We start from the raw sequence: 21,983 nt of genomic DNA on the forward strand, positions 1-21,983 counted from the left end.
CAAGTTTGAAACTCGAACATTATGGAAAGTCTTGGAATCCCCAGAACTAATATCTCGACATTCGAATTACGAATTACCTACAGGATGAAACAAAAGTAAATTGGTTACAAAGTACTTTGTCCAACATGTAAACGTCACTACAGATATTCGGATTTATGTTATGACAAATTTGGTACGCCTGCCAATCGACGCCCATGCCAGTGGCCTCTGTGTACCTCAGAGCCAGAAAGCGCTCCTCCAGGACATCCAACACTCTTCTGCTTCCATGAGGTCTCGCATGAACCACATCTTGTCCAAATCCGGGTAACTACATGGATAATGGGGACGAAATCATCTTCCAAAACCTTCGCAAACCGTACGGTAGTCACCGCGCCATCGAGGAATATCGCACCGATTATTCGGTGACTGGACACTGCACACCACACAGGGTGAAGGGACTTGTCGATCGCGAAATGCGGGTTTTCTGTCCCCCAAATGCGCCAATTGGACTTATTGGCGAACCCATCCAAATGAAAGTGGGCTTCGTCGCTAAACCAATCTATAATGCGCATACGAATTCCCGTCATGCCCCGCGGCCAACCGTGAGGTTTGTACGCCCTAAAATAGACCCTTCAGAAATTAGGACGATTCCGTAACTTCACCGATGCGGCATAGTAGACTCGCACAGTAGAGTCATACCTCGCTAGAAAACGTCGCCGGTAGTTAACCGCTGATCGCCACGAGGGTGGGCTGTGCGGCACACCTGCCCCCCCCCCCCCCCACCCCCCACCCCCGTGGCAGCGCGGACGACAAAAACAAGCGCTGCGGCTTGGCTGTTGACCTTGTGGGACGCTCGCGTGCGGAAGGGAACGTGGCCAGGTGCTGTGGCAACAGCCAAAGCCACGCGTTCATTTGTTGCGCCGTCAACGGGCGCGGGCGGGGGAGACCGACCGGTTGCAGAATTCCGATGTCCGCATTTAGGTCGCCACGCAAGTACTGCCCTCCAGTACTAAATTGGTGATCCTTTGATGCATCGGAATATACCCTACCAACCGATACCTTCTTCTAGTCAAGTTGTGCCACAAATTTCTCTTCTCTCCAATTCTATTCAATACCTCCTCATTAGTTGTGTGATCAACCCACCTAATCTTCAGCATTCTTCTGTAGCACCACATTTCGAAAGCTTCTATTCTCTTCTTGTCCAAACTATTTATCGTCCATGTTTCACTTCCATACATGGCTACACATCATACAAATACTTTGAGAAACGACTTCCTGACACTTAAATCTATACTAGATGTTAACAAATTTTTCTTCTTCAGAAACGCTTTCCTTGCCATTGCCTGTCTACATTTTATATCCTCTCTACTTCGACCATCATCAGTTACTTTGCTCCCCACATAGCAAAACTCCTTTACTACTTTAAGTGTCTCATTTCCTAAGAGACTACTCAATGAAACGAAAAACTTATTCCAACATTAATTTACTCTCAGCTGAAGAAATATCCACATCGTTGCTATTATTATATTGGGATATATGGAGAAGCGTATCTGAACCTCATATTACTCGCAACATCATCGATTAAAAACCTGGATGCAGTCACGAGAGAAACTAACACTACTCGAAAATATAAATTACACATGATGTTGGGGCGATCTAATGTTGTAATTTATAATACGGGATGGTGCAGATAAAAGTATTCCGTGTAAGTATAAAGCAAATGCAGTGAAATTACAGAAACGAAGGGCTGAAATGGGCTTAACATTCATTTACAATGAAAAATCCATTCAAAGACGGTGCTAAAGTAACACCCTGAACCATCAATACACAGCTGCGCACGTCTAAGCATATTCAGATACACCCGGCGTATTGTTCGGATATTGATGGCGGAAAATTCACGGCTGATATCTTTCAGTTCTTATATTCTGTGTGGAATTGTTTCATTGACCTTGCTATTCAAATGACCCCACAGGGAAAAAAAAAAAACACGTATTGTTAGATACGGCGAACGTGGTGGCCATAAATATTTGCTGACATTTCGCTCCTCGGTGAAGCCATGATGGACTCGTTCCACGGATACCTCAGACGTGTGACATGTTGCCCGATCTTGCAGAAAGAGGCAGTATTGTCTTTCATATTCAGTGAGTCGAGCACAAAATGTATTAAAAATTTCCAACTATGCAACGATGTTGAGGGTAGTGTCAAAAAATATCGGTCCAATGATGCGCTTTCCTGTTAGACCGCACCAGACGCTGATTTTTCATCGTGGAGTCGTTGCTGATACAGTGCTGGGTTCTCCATTGCCCTCGTGTTTTGTGAATTCACGTGAACCGGAAGAATAAACCAGGCTTGATCATTCATGATGTAGTGGAATGGGTCTACCAAACCATTGTTGACGTTATTCAAAAACCACGTGCAGTAATCTACACGTTCGTCATTCTCCCGTAATTGCTGCACAACCGCAGCAAGATATTGCTTCAAATTAAGACTTCTTCTATATCCGCTGGCAACTCCTAATTACATGCGTCTGTTGGAACATTTTACGTGTAGGCGTCATTGAGCTCTGAATAATTCTATGGCGAATGTCTGCAATGACTTCTGTTGTGCGAACTGAAGGAATTTTTTGTCGTTTTATGTTTTGTATAGATCCGCAGGTGCGCCAAATTTTAGATTCCCTTTGCTGTTGGTTCTCTATCCGGAAAATCAATCCCAAAAGTTTCACGATTTTCTTTAATCGAACCTCTATTCACATATGCTTCCACAATAATTCTTTCGTCTATCGAGAAAGTCATTTTGCAGACTGCAAAGAGAAACGCCTAATTTCACCGTTGAAATAAACTGAAATGCTGACAGAACGACAACAATCGATTATTGCATAAAACTGCCAACTGTTGTAGCTGTTTATTTCCGAAGTCTAAATACTGCATTCACAATCGAATTAGAGGCGGACTACTTGTTAACTAAGGCACTCCGTAGTACCGAAGAACCGAAGGTCGCCTGATGTTAAATACTTTGTTTACTAACAAGTTTAGACAGTAACTAGCTGTCGTCTTCAGATCTCTCAGAAATATAATTACACATGAGTCTCCTCGACACAGTGACAACATGTTCCAATTACAATAATGCAGCTCCACACTGGTTTGTCAAATACATAAAGTTTGCTAAATAAAATACGCACGGCACCATTAAGGAGCGCACAAGCAGAAACAGATACATCAGTCAGGGTGATGCGTCGACGATGTACCTATTGAATGCTCCTGTACTCCGTATTGCCGCTATGGATAATTTATTTACCGACCTTAACAAACTAGTGTGGAGCTGCATTATTATATTTGGAGCATGTTGTCACTGTGTCGACAAGACTGGTGATTAATTATATTTCTGGGAGCTCTTAGAAACCGAGGATGAGAGGTAATTAGTGTCGAAACTGGTCACGAAATAAACTATTTCACATCAAACGATCTTGGCTTCTAACACTATAAATTACTAATCTAAAGACTGACAGCAATATTGCGATACCTCGCGCACTGAAGGAGCTGCGACGGCTTCAAATGCACATCCAAAACCGCGAACGTTGACAACAAATGTTACTTCGGCGCGAGAACCCGCCCCGGATTGCCGAGCGTGTTAAAAGCGCCCGCTTCCCGGACACGGGGAGAATTTCTGGCCCCCCATCGAATCCGTCCGGCGAATGAACGGCGGGGGCCGGTGACCCTGGATCTGGGTTTTAGGCGGTTTCCCACACACCCGACTGGGTAAACACCCGGCTCACTGCCAGATTCTGCCTCAGACGGCCGCAAATCATGTGGGCAATTTCTTTCTATTACCCCGCACATTCGATTTCTTTTTACGAAATTCTAAACCAGCCTTAGTGAATTACACGGCAAGTGCTCAGGAAAACAGTTCCCTGTTACTAGCAGGCAGCGCGTTTTTCTTCACATAATATCACATATACTGGCATTAAAAATTTGTTTCTGGCTGTCAGCAGTTCCAATGACCACGGAAGGGATGTCTCGCTAAAGACCGCTCCTAGGGCCTATTCTTCTTTAGTTCTGAACTCCTGCAGTGAACCGTGCGAACCGCGTCTCATCGAACGACCGAAAACATTGCTTAGTTTACTTCCTCCCTTCAGTTTCCAGTTCCGATCCGCCCCTTCCTTGACTGAGTCCAACACAATTGCTGTTTACGTCGTATAGGTTGGCAGCAGCTGCATGCAGTCAAAAGTATTTCGAAGTGTGCGATGATAAGGAAATAACTGATAGGTTGATATCAAAGGAACATGAATTAATTCCTGAACCAGCGTCCTTTGAACTCCCCTTTTCAAGGTCTGCTTTTACAAACACCAAAGTCTTTGATGCGGCCTACCACGATCGAAAGGCAGTGGCTCTAACTGCAAAACAAAACCCAAATGCAGCTACTAGAAACGGCTCAACACTTAGCTGCACCGCTTTCACACAGGATTTCTGACCTGGTACTTCGATGGGAACAAAGAATATACGCTCACTAGCACAAAACTGTAATGAACGAGCTATGCATATCAGCTAGATGTTTCTTGCGCATGCATTTATTTATTTTTTTCCCGAAAGCGAGTCAAATAATGACTGAGAAACAGAAAGGTAAGCACAAATTATCTTAATTGTTTTTTGTACAATATAACTTGGTTAAAACTTTGACATGTGAAATAATGTAAAAAAAATTATAATACAAGAATAGCGTTTTTTGTAATAAATTTGTTTGTTTACACTTACTACATAGTTTTATTGTTTTTACACCTTATTTACCGTGTATCTAAATGTTTATTTCTCATTTTAAGAAATAATTTTTGTAAGCTATCAAATTAGGATGTTTTCATTTTTTCCAGACACTATCAGATAAGGAGATAAACGCTCTTGGTGGCAATAAGAATATTTTACCCAGATTCCTTAAAGGCCAGTATTAATAGTGAAAGTGCTCGGCCCATCTTAACAAAAAGATTGCATGTACAAATGAAAGGAAAAAAAATCTTCAGAAACTTGCGCACTGGGTTTATTCCTAAAGCTCATTAAATTTTTGTATATAATAAAATGTTACTGTTTGATTTATTAGTTAAAGGGTTTTTGTAAGTGCTCTTATTTATTGGTACTTGCAACACTGAAAGAATGACTTCACCCTTATATAGTAGGTAGTGTTTTAGATTAGTATTAAGCAAACTTTATCACTGAGCACACAGTGTTCCAAAAATGAGGAAATGCCTGATAAATGGCTCTAGATACCTGCATCAATATTACACTCTTAAAAGTTACCTTCAACGCAACACTATGGTTTTGTAATTTACAACAGACGGGGCGGGGGGAGGGTGAGTTGTACGAAAACACACGTCTGCAACACACCCTTAGTCGTTGGCGTAGACCTAATAGCTGCTCTGTTTGCAAACAACGTTCAAGTATTTGTGATTATTACTGGATTTCAGAAAGCTTGGGTCATACAATGATTAGGCATGCGTTCAAACAAATAAAATACTTCATTACAATTATCTGCACGTATATACATGTCCAGATAGGTACTAAGAAGCAGTTCTCTATGGCCAGTTTTAAACTTTTTCTCGACCACCGCTGCCCAGAATTTCCTGTACAAAATTACTTGATGTGGAACGCCACGAAATGCTGCAAAGAGCACTCACTATGCGGTGCCTTGGTAACACCTTCAGTATGCCAACAAGAGATGTTATGCTACATTATTGTAAATCCTGGGTGTTTCATGTTTTATCCCAAAAAAGTGCTTCAAATGGCTCTGAGCACTATGGGACCTAACATTTGAGGTCATCAGTCTCCTAGAACTTAGAACTACTTAAACCCAACTAACCTAAGGACATCACACACATCCATGCCCGAGGCAGGATTCGAACCTGCGACCCGTCTCCAGCCGTCCTGATTTAGGTTTTCCGTGATTTCCCTAAATCGTTTCAGGCAAATGCCGGGATGGTTCCTTTGGAAGGGCACGGCCGATTTCCTTCCCCATCCTTCCCTAACCCGAGCTTGCGCTCCGTCTCTAATGACCTCGTTGTCGACGGGACGTTAAACACCACTAACCTAACCGAACCTGCGACCGCAGCAGCAGCGCGGTTCCGAACTGAAGTATCTTATTCACCTCAAACGTTTAGGATATTACGGAACCGAATACAAAATGTAATGACGAATAAAAAGGTTATTTTCTTCCCACCGATGTTCCACTTCCCCATATTTTTATACCTTATCGTAGTACAACACGGAAAAAAAAAATTACTACTTCACACATTCAAAAAGTTTTATGGAACATGTTATCGCAAATACGGGACAAACTTCACAAAACAGACGTCTTACATTTTGATGCATGTATTTTTTTCCCCTAACCAAATATTTTATTTAAAACTTCAATAAAATCTACTAATTATCACAATAATAATTAGAAAACAATTTCAAAACTACACCAACAGCATTTGTAACTGAAGAAATTACGAAAACTTTCTCTGACGGAATCGAGATTGGAGTACATTTTACATTACGTTATAAAAATTTGATGAAACGTACATAGTTCTTACCGTTTTAAAATACAAAAATCTTTTCCTGTTGCGACTCGTTATTTTTATTTGCTTAATGGAACTTGCAAAAGTCACATTTTCGCTATATATCCCATTCTAACCTGCACTTTCGCAATGTTTTGACATATAAAGCGCGCGAATTCAGCACCAGGTACAACTGCTTGCTTTTAACGAAAAGGAAAATGCGAGATTAGTACTTACAAGTTCTGCGCGACTTCTTCACCACGTAGCAGTATAGGAAAGACATTGCTTCTTGTATCACTTGCCGCAACAAAGCGAAAACAGTCATAGGAGACTTCTCTTCCCTCACAATAATGTCACAAGTCACCACGACGCAATGAACATTCGCCATCAGAGCGAAGACCATATATGGAGTCTCACAGATATTCCACTTCTCTTAGCGAGAGGGCAAATCAAGGATCTTCGACCCTCCTTGGGCCAGGTACACGAACTGCGCTGCGCAGTGTAATGTCGGTGTTCTGCAACTGTTCGTTGCTTCACGAAGAAAGTGAGTAATTCGTTTTAAATGACTATATGCTTGAGTAAGTTTGTAGTATGCAACTCCAGATGTAAGTACTATGTGTTATGGTTTTTTCTAGTATCTAAAACTGCCTGACCGTTATTAAACATATGTTAACATGTTTTTGGAATCTTGGTGGTGTTTTAATGTCTTGTCTCATCGAAAACAGATTTCACGAAGAAACTAAGGCATTTGTGGCGTGATATGGATTTAAAATGCACTTCCAAGTGGAAACTTTCTTTAAAAACTTATCATAGTCTGCAAAAATTACAATCGCTCTTGAACTATTAAATGTTGGGTAGTACTGGCGCCTCATTTGGCCTCGGGATTAATGAGACAATTTGAATCACTCGTTTAATGCAAGCAGTTGTGGGAAACAATACGTAGAAATAGAGAACGTAGAGAGATATGTTCCCGCAGCATCTATCGTAACAGCCTCCGAAATTTCGACATTGGACTTCGGATTCATCTTGTAGATATACACTCGCCGGAAAAGCTTGAAATCCATTCGCATTTGTAAGTTAAGCATATTGTATTCATAAGTTTGCATTTTAAGATAGTGTAAAAGCCTGTGTTTCACGAAAAAGGTACAAGATATGTTCATAACATCTCTCTCTGACAGGCCTACAACACCTTCTTCGGTGTATGGGGACTGCATAGCGGCTTCTAGACTAGAGATAATTGGCATCTATCAGCCAAAGGAGAAGCATAAATACAGGTTAATTCTTATAGTGCAGTAGAAGCAGCAACAGCTACTGTTGCTAACACTTTCTTACGAACAAAGTTTTCATCATCAGTCGGCTGTTCACTTTTAAGATTGTATATACCTTATGCAGTGCTTACGGTGTAGGCTAATCTTTCGTTGAGGCGAAAAAACGAAACATCGCATGGACTTCGCATGATATATGTAATTTTAAACATGAACAGCACTCAGTGGATGCCCCTTCGTTTCGAAATCGGTGTGTCCAATTTTTTTCTTAATAAAGAATATGATTTTACGGTACTTTATTATAAGCTGTTATCACACAGCCATTTCAATTTTTACACAACAGTAAAAACATAAACATTGTTCTCAGCTATGTGAATGGCTCGAAGACTTAGTAAGTAATAGAACCCAGTACGTCGTCCTGGGTGGTGAGTTTTCATCGTGGCCGAAGATCTGGAGGGCCCCAGCAAAGTGTGAGAGGACCGCTCTTGGTCTGTCTACATTTAAACGCCCTGACTAATAGGATGGGCAGCAATTTGCGTCTGCTCGCTGATGATGCTGTAGTGTGCGGGAAAGTCTCTCACGGAATGAATGTAGGAGGGTACAGCGTGACTTGGACAGAATTTCTATTTAGTGTGGTGAATAGCAGCTCGCCATCAAACGTCTAATGTTCGAATACCAACTTGTCGATTAAATATGTAGGCGTGACGTTGCAAAGCGACATAAAATGTAATGAGCACGTGAGGAGGTGGGTAGTAGGGAAGGGAAAGTTTAAGGGAAGCGTGGATCGTTTATAAAGGAGAGCGCCTACAGAACACTTCTGCGATCTGTTTTGAGCTCTGCGCGAGTGTTTGGGATTCCCAGTAGGTCGGATTAAAAGAAGATAGGTAGGTTCACTCAGCACACGAATATCACGGAAATGCTTCGTCAACTCAAGTGATCCAGTCCCCGTAGGAAAGAAGACGTACTTTCCGCGATAAAATATTGGCAAATCTTGGAGAACCGGCATTATACGACGGACTGCTGAAGGATCTTACTGCCACCGACATACATCTCGCGTTGTGTCGCGAAGACAATTTAACCGAAACATGTAGGGGGAACGTCCATTATTTACGTGAGGTGTTATCTTCCAAATTTGGATCCCGCCGCCCCCCCCCCCCCTACCTCACCCTTTCGTCCCCCTCACGTGACCTTTACGCCCTAGTCGGGTAAAAATGAATTAATTCTTTTAAACATTGATTAAAACACTTCAATAAAACCAAGTTTTATTTATAAAATGTATTAAACAATGTTTTCAATACGCGATTAAAAAAAACTTTAAGCACGCCAAAACGTAGTTGGGGTTGTTTGGGAGAAGAGACCAAACAGCGAGGTCATCGGTCTCATCAGATTAGGGAATGACGGGGAAGGAAGTCGACCGTGCCCTACCAAAGGAACCATCTCTGCATTTGCCTGGAGCGATTTAGGGAAATCACGGAAAACCTAAATCAAGATGGCCGGACGCGGGTTTGAACCGTCGTCCTCCCGAATGCGAGTCCAGTGTGCTAACCACTGCGCCATCTCGGCCGGTTAAAAAAAAAAAAAAAAAGAAAACAAAACACGATGAACAGTCGCACAGAGACAGACGGATAGAGGGGCTGCATGCAAATAATATTAACCATTTTGACGGACTCCTAAAAAAATTAACGTTGTATTGGTATTTTATGTACGTCATATTTCAGTGAACGTTTGCTCTCTTTACAGATAAAAGACAACTGTGTTCGTACCTTATTTTGAACCGTATGATTATGTTGCTTATCAGTCTCACGATTTATATGATAACTAAGAGAATTCTTGTCTGTGAACTTAGCGTAGTTTCCTTCCACAAACGATTAACTTCTTGTTCCTAGTTGTGTTTCCACTTCTCGGCCCGTCGCTTAACATACGCACTGTAAAAGTTCTGATACAAATTCGTGTTGGACACAATAACATCAGCTTTGTATGCGTATCACTGATTCGCAGTGATTTCGACAGACGTGGCAGAGAACTTCCCAAATGAAGCACAACACCTGTGCGGCATTTGTTTCAAATCGGGAAATCACGACCCTGGACACGTGTAAAGCATCCGGGTTCTGTTCAGAGGAGCCGCAGCGGTTGGTAGGAACTTTAATATTGTCTACGGGCGAGATTAATTATGCAAGAAATGTTATTCGCCATAATAATGTATGTTCTCTGAACTAAAATGTTTACGTGAGATTTTCTTTGTCCTCTCCCCTTTCAAAGAGATTTGGTGACATTTTCCCGGACCCCCCGCCCCCACCCCCATTTTGAGCTGACGTTCTTAAAAGACGTCCGCTAAACAATCATTTTTCCATAGCTCCATTTGCGAGTGTAACAGGAAAGCGAGTGACTGGCAGTGGTACAAGGTACCCACCACCACGCACTTCACGGTGGCTTGTGGAGCGCGTATGCAGGTGTTCGGAGTCACAAAAGCGGTGTTGGGTGCAGGGCTGGCCGCTTCCGGCTGCGCGGCGCGCGTTGCGAATGCGCGAAGGGCTGGCGGACGCTTTCCATTGGCGCTTTCTCGCTGCGGTGTGTGGCGGGGCGTGTTTTATTCAGAGCCGGCGGCCAGCGCCCTCGTGAGGAGCATGCGCTAAAACCCTGCCATGCGCAACTGCCCGCGCCTGTAACCCGCGGTTGGCAGCACTGTCCCGGGCCTCATCTAGCACTCAATCTTAAGCTTAGACAAGAGTACATAGACTGCCCCACTCCCTCCCCTATCTCTGCCGTGTCGGGGATTGAAAGCAACCTCTGTCACGCAACGGAGAGTAAAGTGTCTCCTTTGTAGCTGAAATCAAGCACAGTTGACCGACTTGTATTGGTATTATACATGTAGTAGTACCAGTAAAATTACCCCAAATTCTTCGAAATTCTAAATATTAATGCGATTTGTCATTGTTTACTAACATGTGTAAAACGAAGAGTGTAGAAAATGCATCTTTGAATATTTTTTCTTTTTGTATTAAAAAAATAAAAACAATGTTCGGAATGTGCCCATATGTACCAATTAACTTGCGATGCGAACGTAACATGACTTATTCTACGTCATTACAATCGATCATGAAACATGTAATTAATTTTGGCAAGGTTAAACTAATAACCAGCTTCAGAAAATTATACTGACAGATTCTTATTTATTTATTTATTTCTTACAAATGACAGTTACAGTTCTTCCGTGAATTCCGCTGCGCTGTGGCAGATTTGGTTCACTGCTTCCACAGGTGTAGAAGGCAATTGCCAGATTTGGAAGGAACATTATTTTTATGGCTACTTCTGAAGAAAACACGTGAAACTTCTTTTACGGTATTATATTAATTGACAACTGTTTCTATCTATGATGTTCAGTTTTTATACAAAATAATCGTTTTGCCTTTTCTTCTACTTAATCCAGTGCAACCCTATTGAAATTTCGCGAGCAGATTACGTCGCAACGTGAAACGCCTTTGTTTTAATGATGTCCACTTCATATCCTGTATCATTTCAGTGACACTCTCTCTCTCTCCCCTATTTCGCGATAGTACGAAACGTGCTGCCCTTTTTTTAACTTTCACGATGCACTCCGTTAATTCTGTCTGGTAAGGATCCCACACCACGCACCAATACTGTAAAAGAGGACGGACAAGGGTAGTGTAGACAGTCTCTTTAGTAGATCTGTTGACGCCACATTGGACGAGTTGCGTGTTGGTGAAACGATAATGACAGTAGGTCACCCCCAAGCGGAGATAATCTCCAGTGCGGGCCCCGCTTGGCATTCAGAAGAGCTCACTACTCACCGAAGGGCGTGGACTTTGATGCTCTAATGATAAGATAATAATCTCTCTTTTCAGTTTGTGTAGTGCACGATCTTACCTTCCCGGCTATTCAAAGCAAGTTGTCACATTTAAGTCCTTTCAAGATGTTGTTGAATATTTGTCCAACTTTCAGTGCTTCATTGTAGATAACTGCATCACTCCGGGCAAATACTTTGAGATGATGTCTTGGCACTTAAATGTGTATTAGACATTAGCATATTTCTCTTTTTTCGGAAATGTTTTCCTTGTAGTTCTCAATCTGCACTTTATGTGCTCCCCACTTCGACCATCGTCAGTTATTTTGCTGCTCAAATATCGAAACTCGACAACGGCCTCGCCGCCGTGGTAACACCGGTTCCCGTCAGATCACCGAAGTTAAACGCTGTCGGGCTTGGCTAGTACTCGGATGGGTGACCGTCCGGTCTGCCGAGCGCTGTTGGCAAGGGGGGTGCACTCGGCCCTTGTGAGGCAAACTGGGGAGCTACTCGACTGAGAAGCAGCGGCGCCTGTCTCGTAAACTGGCATACGGCCGGGAGAGCGATGTGCTTACCACTTGCCCCTCCGTATCCCCACCCAGTGTCGGCTAAGGGCTGAGGATGACACGACGGCCGGTCGGTACCGTTAGGCCTTAAAGGCCTGTTCTGGGGCCTGTTCGGACGGCATTTGTTTTTTAAGTATCGAAAATCATCTACTGCTTTTAGTGTGTCATCGCGTAACGCAATTCCTTCATAACTGCATTATTGTTTTAGTTTCGTTGATGTTCACGTTATAACCTATTTTTTCAGACTCTATCCGTTGCACGTAACTGATCTCTCAAGCTGTTCGTTATACTGAATACCCTGGCACACTTCCTGTTGTTCTGAAGAAAGACTATTCGGTGATATACGACACCTTAACTTTTATATCAAGTGGAACTTCCACAGTCGAAAGAAGCCTCTTCGTTGATGGTATCTGCCAGCGATGCGGCAATTACAGACATCTTGATTTAGGTTACCCACGGTTGTCCTAAATGCCGGAATTATTTCTCTGGGAAGGACGAGATCGACTTCCTTCCGCGTTCAGTCTCTAACCACTTAGTCGTCGACGGGACGTTAGAGCCTTCTTGAATCGTGTCAGCGTGTGTCCGCTCGTGAAGAGGAGCTTCCACCGTGGAGCCAGCGCCCGTGAGGTCCTACCAGCCTGCCCCCCCCCCCTCCCCCTCACACACACACACACACACACACACACACACGGCCCACTTCCTGCCATTATTCTGCGGCGACAGCGCGACTTCCGCGATGCGGGTCACATGGCCCTGTGCCTGCACGCAGCAGAAGGCAGCGCCCCTCCGTAATCACACACCTGCGCCGCCCCCACCCTCACCTAAATGCCCCCTGCCCTTCCGGTCGCTTTGATCCCGCCGCTCTGTTCTTTTGGAGGTTCTTAACACCTGCTCAAAAGCATCTAGCTGTAAGGAGGACCTAAACTGTGACTTCGCGATAACGGTGATGTCTGAGAGTGCGAATTTCGCTAACAGGTATGTTTAGTTGTGATTTGTGCTCTCTCACCCCTCCCCCCCCCCACCACCACACACACGCATACACACTCCACCAACGTTAAAATGTTCCTTGTGTTGTACATCACCCTCGCTGATACGCTATGATCAGTAACAAGTAACACCTAACAGGTATATCTGTTAACTGGTATTTCTGGCGAGAAGAACTGTGTGCGTGTGTGTGTGTGTGTGTGTGTGTGTGTGTGTGTGTGTGTGTGTGTGTGTACGTGCAACGGCAGTAATATGTTCTCTCCCGTAAAGCCGATTACTCGTCAGAACCTAAGGTTAGCGTTCCCAGTGATCCAGGTGACAAAAAGTTTCCACGATATGACATTGTTAATATTTTCAAATACAGAATTCTTACTGAGCTATTACCTGATAAAGAAAAGATGCATGACAAGAGGGCACACTAACGCACAGAGAAAATTTCATCCCAACTAAAAGTCTGTAGCACGGTTCACACTTGTTTGTTCTTTGACTTCAAAAAAATGGTTCAAATGGCTCTGAGCACTATGGGACTCAACTTCTCAGGTCATTAGTCCCCTACAACTTAGAACTAGTTAAACCTAACTAACCTAAGGACATCATACACATCCATGCCCGAGGCAGGATTCTAACCTGCGACCGTAGCGGTCTCGCGGTTCCAGACTGCAGCGCCTAGAACCGCACGGCCACTTCGGCCAGCTTTGACTTCAAATATTGTTGTAGTGAAATAAGTGTGAAAATATTTGTGTGAAGCTGAGGATCATAACATAAACTTCGACACAGTGTAGTAGGACTTTATCTGTAATATGGATTCTAACCGCTTTGTTATTTTTACAGCTGTATCAACAACATTTTCAGTCACTCGGCATGCAAATAAGGCAGAATATCATTAACAGCAGAACGGGAGAAGTTGACACTGTTCCTGTAGACTGCCTTCGCGAGAAAAAGACTAGAGTGTGGTATTGACCCCTCGCGTGAAATTTTAGTTGTGATGAACTTATCTATGGCGTAGCCCGAGGTTTAGGTTAGGTTGGAAGGTGATAATTCGGTTGTGGGTTGGCGGAACCAACGAATATGAATGCCAAGTAAAGGTTGTGATAACACATTAGTCTGCAGCGTAGCATAATGTTTACGTTAGTGTCATATTTAAGGCACCTCTCGTCATGCGAAGTAAATTCAGAAAACCTATATTTCATTTTGAACGAGTCTCCGGTGAATATTTTGATGTATGTTATTTACGTATATCGTACATTGACCACAAAAAATGGAAGGAACCCCGCTGAATAATTATTAGCAAAGAAAGGTTTGCTTCAATGAATGTGAATGAGCTTAAGTGAGAGTGTTTATTACAAACGTACCGGAAATATAAGCCGTTGCACACTGCGAATAACACTGTAATTAATCGGTGATTGTAGAAAAGTTAAATAATCCTCGTGGGTTTCGAGACGCAGTTCCGACTGTGATTAGTCGCTCCAATGGTTGTCCGTGCACATGCAGGAGACAATCGTGAAGATTCAAGATGTAAGTTGATGTCGTGAGACACAGGCTTCCTAGAACAAGGTACGAACGTCGCTGAACACATGCCACAGGACACTGAATGTTACAATCCTGCTTTCAGTTGTTACTTGTCACTTTTGGCTGTCACTGAAATGATAGCGAGGTACCGGTAACTTATTACGAAAACTGTGACTTCTCAATCGCTTGTGGTTTGTAACAGGTACGTGATTCATAGCCGACCCCCTGCTGAGCGCGGACTGGCAGTACGTAGCGTTCGGTGGCCACAGAAAGTCATGAAGCTTTTTAGCTCATTATAAGGCAATGCAAACCATCGATGCCGATTTCGATTTCGTTGTCTACCAAACATCGATGGCCGATAATAATCGACCACAAAACACGGGTTGCAAATAATTGATTTATAGACTGGCGTAAAAAGCAACAAATAAATATATCTAATATCAGTTACTATTGGTTATCTGTCTTGAGCTTTTTGCAGCTTTTAATCAAAGAGAATTACGACAGACGCGTTTCGCTTTTATTTATAAACTCACACGGTTATTCTGAAAATTGGATACATACGTTTTGTGAATTTCTGGTTCTTTTAGGTTAAAGACATTGTTTAAAAAGTTGTTATGCAAGTTACTTACGGTTTTTACATTCTGCTTCTTGCCTCCTTGCTAGCAGCGCTTGACATCGACAGACTTCGGGCTGTTGTTGTGCAGAGTGACAAACACACACACCTTCAATTCAGTTCACGAAAGTGATGTTCTAAGTAATGCAGCGCAAGAAATACTGCAGAATGGCAAAAAGTGCCAAGTGCACAAGTAAATCGAAGTTTTTCGATGTCAACTGCTGCTAGCAAGAAGCAGAATATAATCACCGTTAGTAAGTTGCACAACAACTTCATAAACAAAACGCTGTTCTTAACCTAAGAGAATCAGAATTGCACAAAACGTATGTATGCAATTTGCAGAATAACCACGGAAGATGCTTTATAAATGAAAGCGAAACGTGTCTGCTGTAATTCTCTTTAATTAAATTGCAGTAAGCTCAAGACGGATAATGAGTAGCAACTGATCTTCACAGCAGCTGCGAAAGATGGCCATGCAAACAAACATCAAACAACACTGCCGGCCGCTGTGGCCGAGCGGTCCTAAGCGCTTCAGTCCGGAACCGTGCGGCTGCCACGGTCGCAGGTTCGAATCCTGCCTCGGGCATGGATGTGTGTGTTGTCCTTACGTTAGGTTTAAGTAGTTCTAAGTCTTGGGGACTGATGACCTCAGATGTTAGGTTCCATAGTGCTCAGAGCCATTTTTTAATGAACACTACGCTTCCCACAAATTTTTGTATTCACCCTGACCAATAACATTTTGACGGAAGTTTCCTCTTTAGTGCTCGCAGTATTGACAGAGAGCATATCTTACTTTTGAGAACAGTCTTTCAGAAGCTGACGTTGGGGCAATACATGCCAAATATTTAAATGCATAACTTTTTGGCGAAACAGTGTGGAACGGGCAACCGACAATCACTTTGTTGTTCTGGTCCAGATATATAGATACAGAAGCTCTAGAAAGGCTTCTATCACGTTGAGACAATCAGCTTGATCGGGAGGGGGGGGGGGGGGGGGGGTGAGATTACAGCCTCACTCGAAGCCTCATTACTGTGCATCCCTATCGCTGCAGTACACCAGCGCCTCCGCCACATGGCGACGACGTCTAGCAGCACCAGCGCCTGGGTCTATAGCTGACGCCTGCGGCCAGTGAGACAGTGAACAGAAGGCGATCACCAGACGCAGACAAAGTAACCGCGGCCGGATTCGGTGAAGCGCCAAGCGCGCGCTCTAGTGGCAGCGGCACGTAACGTGTTTATATACCTGACGCCTTCCGGGCAACACGGGGGCCTATCTGCTTTGTGCGCTCGCGGCGAGGACTCAGCAGGCCAGGCGAACACGCTGGGACTCATCTAGGGGTTGGTCCGCTGGACACTCGACGAGAGCGCTGAGCGCCAGCCAGGCTACAGCTACTGTTACGCAGCAGAGCGGTGAGAAAGCCAAGAAATTAGCATGTCGCTAGAATTGTGCTCGGGAGCCCGTAGACAGAGATTTTACTTGCTAAACTCTCTGCCACTCCTGTCAGCTGACAGGACGCGAAAATTTCGGCAGATCATTCAAATCGAAAGGGGCACAATTTCTTCCTCTTTTAAGTGCGAAATCAACTACATTGAGAGGCTCGATCGGTCCTCATTGTTGGCCGAGCTTATTAATAAATACTGAAAAACCGTTACAAATGGCTGCCGTTGCAAGGAACGGCAAGGTTTACGTGGCCGACAAGCGAACTGTTAAACTGGCAAAATGGAGAGGGAAGCGTGTTAAAGTAACTTCATTGAACCGCTATGTAAGATCCACAACAGTATATGAACGCTGGCCGAGCGGTTCTAGGCGCTTCAGTCTGGAACCGCGCGACCGCTACTGTCGCAGATTCCAATCCTGCCTCGGGCATGGGTGTGTGTGCTGTCCTTAGGTTAGTTAGGCTCAAGTAGTTCTAATTTCTAAGGGACTGATGACCTCAGACGTTAAGTCCCATAGTGCTCAGAGTCATTTGAATATATGATCGCAAGTATTTGGTTTAATCAGTGAGAAGTTTGACTCGTATAATCGTCTTCAGATTGATCACAGTCCTGTATCTTTTGTTTACCTCGAGAACACAGAGCAATCTGAAGATGACCACTGCGATGGAAGTCGGTCATTGAATAAAAGAAATACTCGGGAGCAGAGACTGTTCTGGTATTTACATATTGTCAAACTTTACATCGTCGTTATCTTCAAAGAGACAGTGTGACCCCTTATTATTTTAACCTCCTTCGTTTGACCGATTCTGTAGTAGTGTTCCCTGTGGGAAGTAGCTTCTTTGTTTTAACTTCAACAAATAATTGGACTTGTATTGTATTGTATTGGCAGTGGTAACACCGGTTCCCGTGAGATCACCGAAGTTAAGCGCTGTCGGGCCTGGCCGGCACTTGGATGGGTGACCATCCAGCCGCCATGCGCTGTTGCCATTTTTCGGGGTGCACTCAGCCTCGTGATGCCGATTGAGGAGCTACTCGACCGAATAGTAGCGACTCCGGCCAAGGAAACCATCATAACGACTGGGAGAGCGGTGTGCTGACCACACGCCCCTCGTATCAGTATCCTAGACTGAGGATGGCAGGCGGTCGGATGGTCCCGATGGGCCACTTGTGGACTGAAGACGGAGTGCTAGTGCTTTTATTGTATTGTATGTTAGCCGGTGACCTAGAAACGACGAAGAGGCTCCGTCCCCGTCGCAGCCGCAGTGGTCCACAACCCCAGGACGACTACCGCAGTCCACTTCACCCCTCCGGCGCCCCACACCGAACGCAGGGTTATTGTGCGGTTCGGTACACGGTGGACCCCTCCCCCCCCCCCCCCCCCCCCCGGACTGCGTGTAGAGTAATGGTGGTGTACGCGTACGTGGAGAACTTGTTTGCGCAGCAATCGCCGACATAGTGCAGCTGAGTAGAGATGGGGGATCCGCTCCTGAACTAATTCATAGAGTTGAATCTTTCAAAGGAGTGAACAATCAGTGATTCAGAAAAAAAGAACAGTAGGTCCAAACGTTTCCCACAGCAGAGAGAGAGAGAGAGAGAGAGAGAGAGTGTGTCGGAGCAGACCAGTGGGGCCTCTGGTGGTCAAAGCACACTGCACGCCACACAACACAGCCAGCGCCGGCCTCTACCCTGCTTCTGCCTTGGCTGCCTGCATTGTGCAGTGCCCCATTGGATTTTGTGTTTCACATATGCCGTGCCGTCTCTGTGCTTCCTCTGCCGCGCGCAGTGTCTGGCGCGCCTTAACTTAGCATAGCACTCCGTCGGCGATCGTTTCAGTTGCACGTCCTGCCCTCTGGGCAGTTGATGCGAGCAACAGGACAGAGAGCCTCCTAGCGGAGAACATAAGAACTACTTGCAACAACCTGCTCGCAAGAGAACGGACGATTTGTCTCCGTGCGGGTGAGTGGTGGCAGTTCACCGCTCCCCCCACCCTCGGAACTCGCCCGCTCAACGCTCACCCCACTTTCTCGACTCTAGCCAGAGCGTTGAGCAAAGCAACTCAGGTGTCACTCTGGTCTCTGCGGTCTTAGCTCACGCAGTAATACAGCTCGCGGCTCGACCTGCTTGACTCAGCGCCTCTGCATCGGCGTTCGTCTCTACTGGATATTGTTCTTCGTAGTAATACCGTTATGTATATTACATAATTATGTTATGTATACATCATTTGTTTTTATTTTATTTTTATTTGTTTAAACTGATCAGATTAGGTTCCTGACAGCTCCTCTTACTATAGGATTTTTTATTATGGTCACTCAAATTTACACTTTAATTACGAGTGAACCGATAAACGTATAGCAAAAGTGATACACCAATATTTTCCTTGTTTTATTCTGCGGAAGGCTATATGCAGCACTTTGGTCTTACAGTCAAATTTATATATTTTTTTCTTATTGTAGTACGGATTTTGCGATTTTAGGCGTTTTCGGAAGGAAATGTTCACTTTAAAAAATATGGCTTGCGATGTATTTGTACGAGGTTAATGAAATTTTAATACATTATAGCCAAATATATTGTTAATGTAAATCTCAAGTTACAACATTTTCCGATCACCCAAAACACGATAGTGCAAAATAAATCAATAATCAAAAACTTTGTCACATCGTGGAAATTTCAATAAAAAATACAAAATTCTTACTCATTATCTGTGTTACTTCAAAATAGGATCAAATAAGATCAAAATACAGGTATAGTACTGGAATAAACCAAGTTTAAAGGGCAATGTGCCTTCCATTCATTTTCTGTTGTGAATGAGTGGTGAGTCATGAAAAAGAGCTAGTGCATTTCAGGGAGTGAACAGTTCTGATCCGATCTCTGAAAAGAACAGTTTTGCCCATCTCTACAGCTGAGGCGGAATAAGGGGAACCAGCCCGCATTCGCCGAGGCAGATGGAAAACCGCCTAGGAACCATCCACCGACTAGCCGGCTCTCCGGACCTCGACACAAGTCCGCCGGGCGGATTCGTGCCGGGGACCAGGCGCTCCTTCCCACACCGGAAAGTCGTGCGTTAGACCGCTCGGCTAACCGGTCGGGCTGACTGGACTTAATACAGTATCTTTGAAAATGACTGGAAAGAAAATAGTACCAATTGACAAAGAAGTCATACAATAGCTCGTCAGGTTTTTTTAATACTTTGGACGCTTTACGACGATTCGACAGAGAGAAAAGGGAAGTACTGTAACAGTATATTAAAATTGGACTATAGTGCGTTTGGTGAACTAAACAGGGTTTTAAAAAAATGTCCAACGTGACTGAAAATGGAAGCTTAGAACCGGTGTAAGCAATGTTTATTACCACTTTTGATTTATCGTGGCAACGCAAGTACCTTTAATGCGAAAATCATTCAAAATTGCAGGGTTCGTCGGCAAGCAATGGGTTCAAATGGCTCTGAGCACTATGCGACTTAACTTCTGAGGTCATGAGTCGCCTAGAACTCAGAACTAATTAAACCTAACTAACCTAAGGACATCACACGCATCCATGTCCGAGGCAGGATTCTAACCTGCGACCGTAGCGGTCGCTCGGTTCCAGACTGTAGCGCCTAGAACCGCACGGCCACGCAAGCAATGGGGAAATAAATGTTGAGACTCAATAGGGTAAACAGAAGAAAACAAAAAAAATGAATGGAAAGACAATTATTATGACGTTACTGCAGGCGGGCGGTATATATATATATCAGTAGGTGGACTAAGGAAGATCTCTACTAGATTCCAAGAGATAAGAGAAATCCTAGGCGGAAGCGTGACATAAAAAACTGTAAAGGCAAGTAGCTGAAGACCGAACGTGCCCGAGCTCTACACTTAGCAGTAGATCGAATTGTTGCAGTGTGTGGTGGTGCTGACCATTCTGCAGCAGCTATCCTAAACATTACTGATGCAGTACCTTCAAGTGTGCTGAGAATTCGGTGAAAGATATCCTCGCTCATTGCGTTGGATGGGAAGTGGTAAAAAATCTGCGCGGGTACCTTTTAGGGAATGGGCATATTCGTTTCGAGAGATGTGGCAGCTCTACGAGAAACTGACGGTGGTGGCGAAACGTCGTGGACCCGGAGCTGCCGCTGTATCGACGGGCGTCGGTATCGCGATACACGATGACGTGAGGGCGGGAGCCTACAAAATGTAGCAACCTTAGGGCAAACTTGAGGAGTGTACACACACGGCTGTCAGAAGGGTCGGCCCTTGAGGGGGCCCTACACGGGGCGCCCTACGGCTGCCGGCATCAAAGATTGACGAGAAAGCGCGCTGGATGCCGACCGTAAAGGAGGCGGAAACGGCCGCTGCGGGTTCGCTTCAGGTAGAGAGGGAGGGAGCGAGAGAGAGAGAGGAGAAGGAACAGAGAAGGGTGGCGGTACCGCCTGTGCCCTGCTGCGGTCTGTGTCGTATCTGCTACAGGCGTGTGGCGGCCATCTACAACGTCGAGACTGCCCGTCGATAGATGCGGGGACGTGTTCACCACACAAAAACATTACAAAACGGCCTTATCAACACGGCTCCCGGAAATCCTTGGTTATCGAGTGACGCAGGCAATCACCTGTAGTGACCATTAAGCGGCGCAGCTCAGACTTTCATTTTCTCTTACGCGCTTCTTTACATATGGTCATGACATTTGTTTTTAGATTCTCTGATTATCTCTCTTTTTTTCGGATTCAGCGTCCGGGGGTGCGATAATTCGTTATCTTGCTGGTCCTTATTTCCTTTCCACGACGCTGCTGCCGTTTAAAGGTTTGATGAGACTCACAAATCTTTTAGTCCAGTCAACGAGGAAAATTATGGGGAAAAAATTCCTCTGCACGGTTTGCCCGATCGCCAGATTCAAATGAAGTGGATTTCTGCGTTCGGGGACGTTTAAAATCCTCGGTGTGTTCTACTCCTGCACCAAATGTCGATGTCCTCAGCCGGCGTATCCAGAACGGATTTGATCAAATCCGACGCGCTTCAGCAGTCCTCGAGATAGTATCGCATAGTATGCAGCCACAGGCGATGCCTGGAATTAGCAGCAGTTCATTTCGAGCGTTGTTAAAAATGTATCGCATGTAAAACTGCCAATAAATTTATGTAACGAAGCATTTTCGGACACAAGCACATATTGGCTTTTTGTAATGTTCATGGTCGTCACTTTATAAACACCTTGTATACGTGGTTTACAAGGAACCTGTTGGTGGTATGAATGCTGGGGATTCTACATAAATTTACCGCAGGAAATTCAAATCAATTCACAGGAGTGGAGGCTTCTTAAGGATGCGTCGACAAGACAGA

At 44.4% G+C, this 21,983-nt stretch overlaps 1 protein-coding gene and 1 pseudogene across 1 annotated transcript in view; one reads left to right on the forward strand and one right to left on the reverse strand.

The window, feature by feature from the left end:
- LOC124551155 (mucin-5AC) overlaps nucleotides 1–21,983 on the reverse strand; it is a 173,978-nt gene that overhangs the window by 12,808 nt on the left and 139,187 nt on the right. The gene's annotated exons all lie outside the window — the stretch shown is intronic.
- On the forward strand, nucleotides 11,916–12,033 carry LOC124551548 (annotated as a pseudogene).

The sequence above is a fragment of the Schistocerca americana genome, chromosome 9, assembly GCF_021461395.2.
Source record: "Schistocerca americana isolate TAMUIC-IGC-003095 chromosome 9, iqSchAmer2.1, whole genome shotgun sequence".
NCBI classification, from domain to species: Eukaryota; Metazoa; Arthropoda; class Insecta; order Orthoptera; family Acrididae; genus Schistocerca; species Schistocerca americana.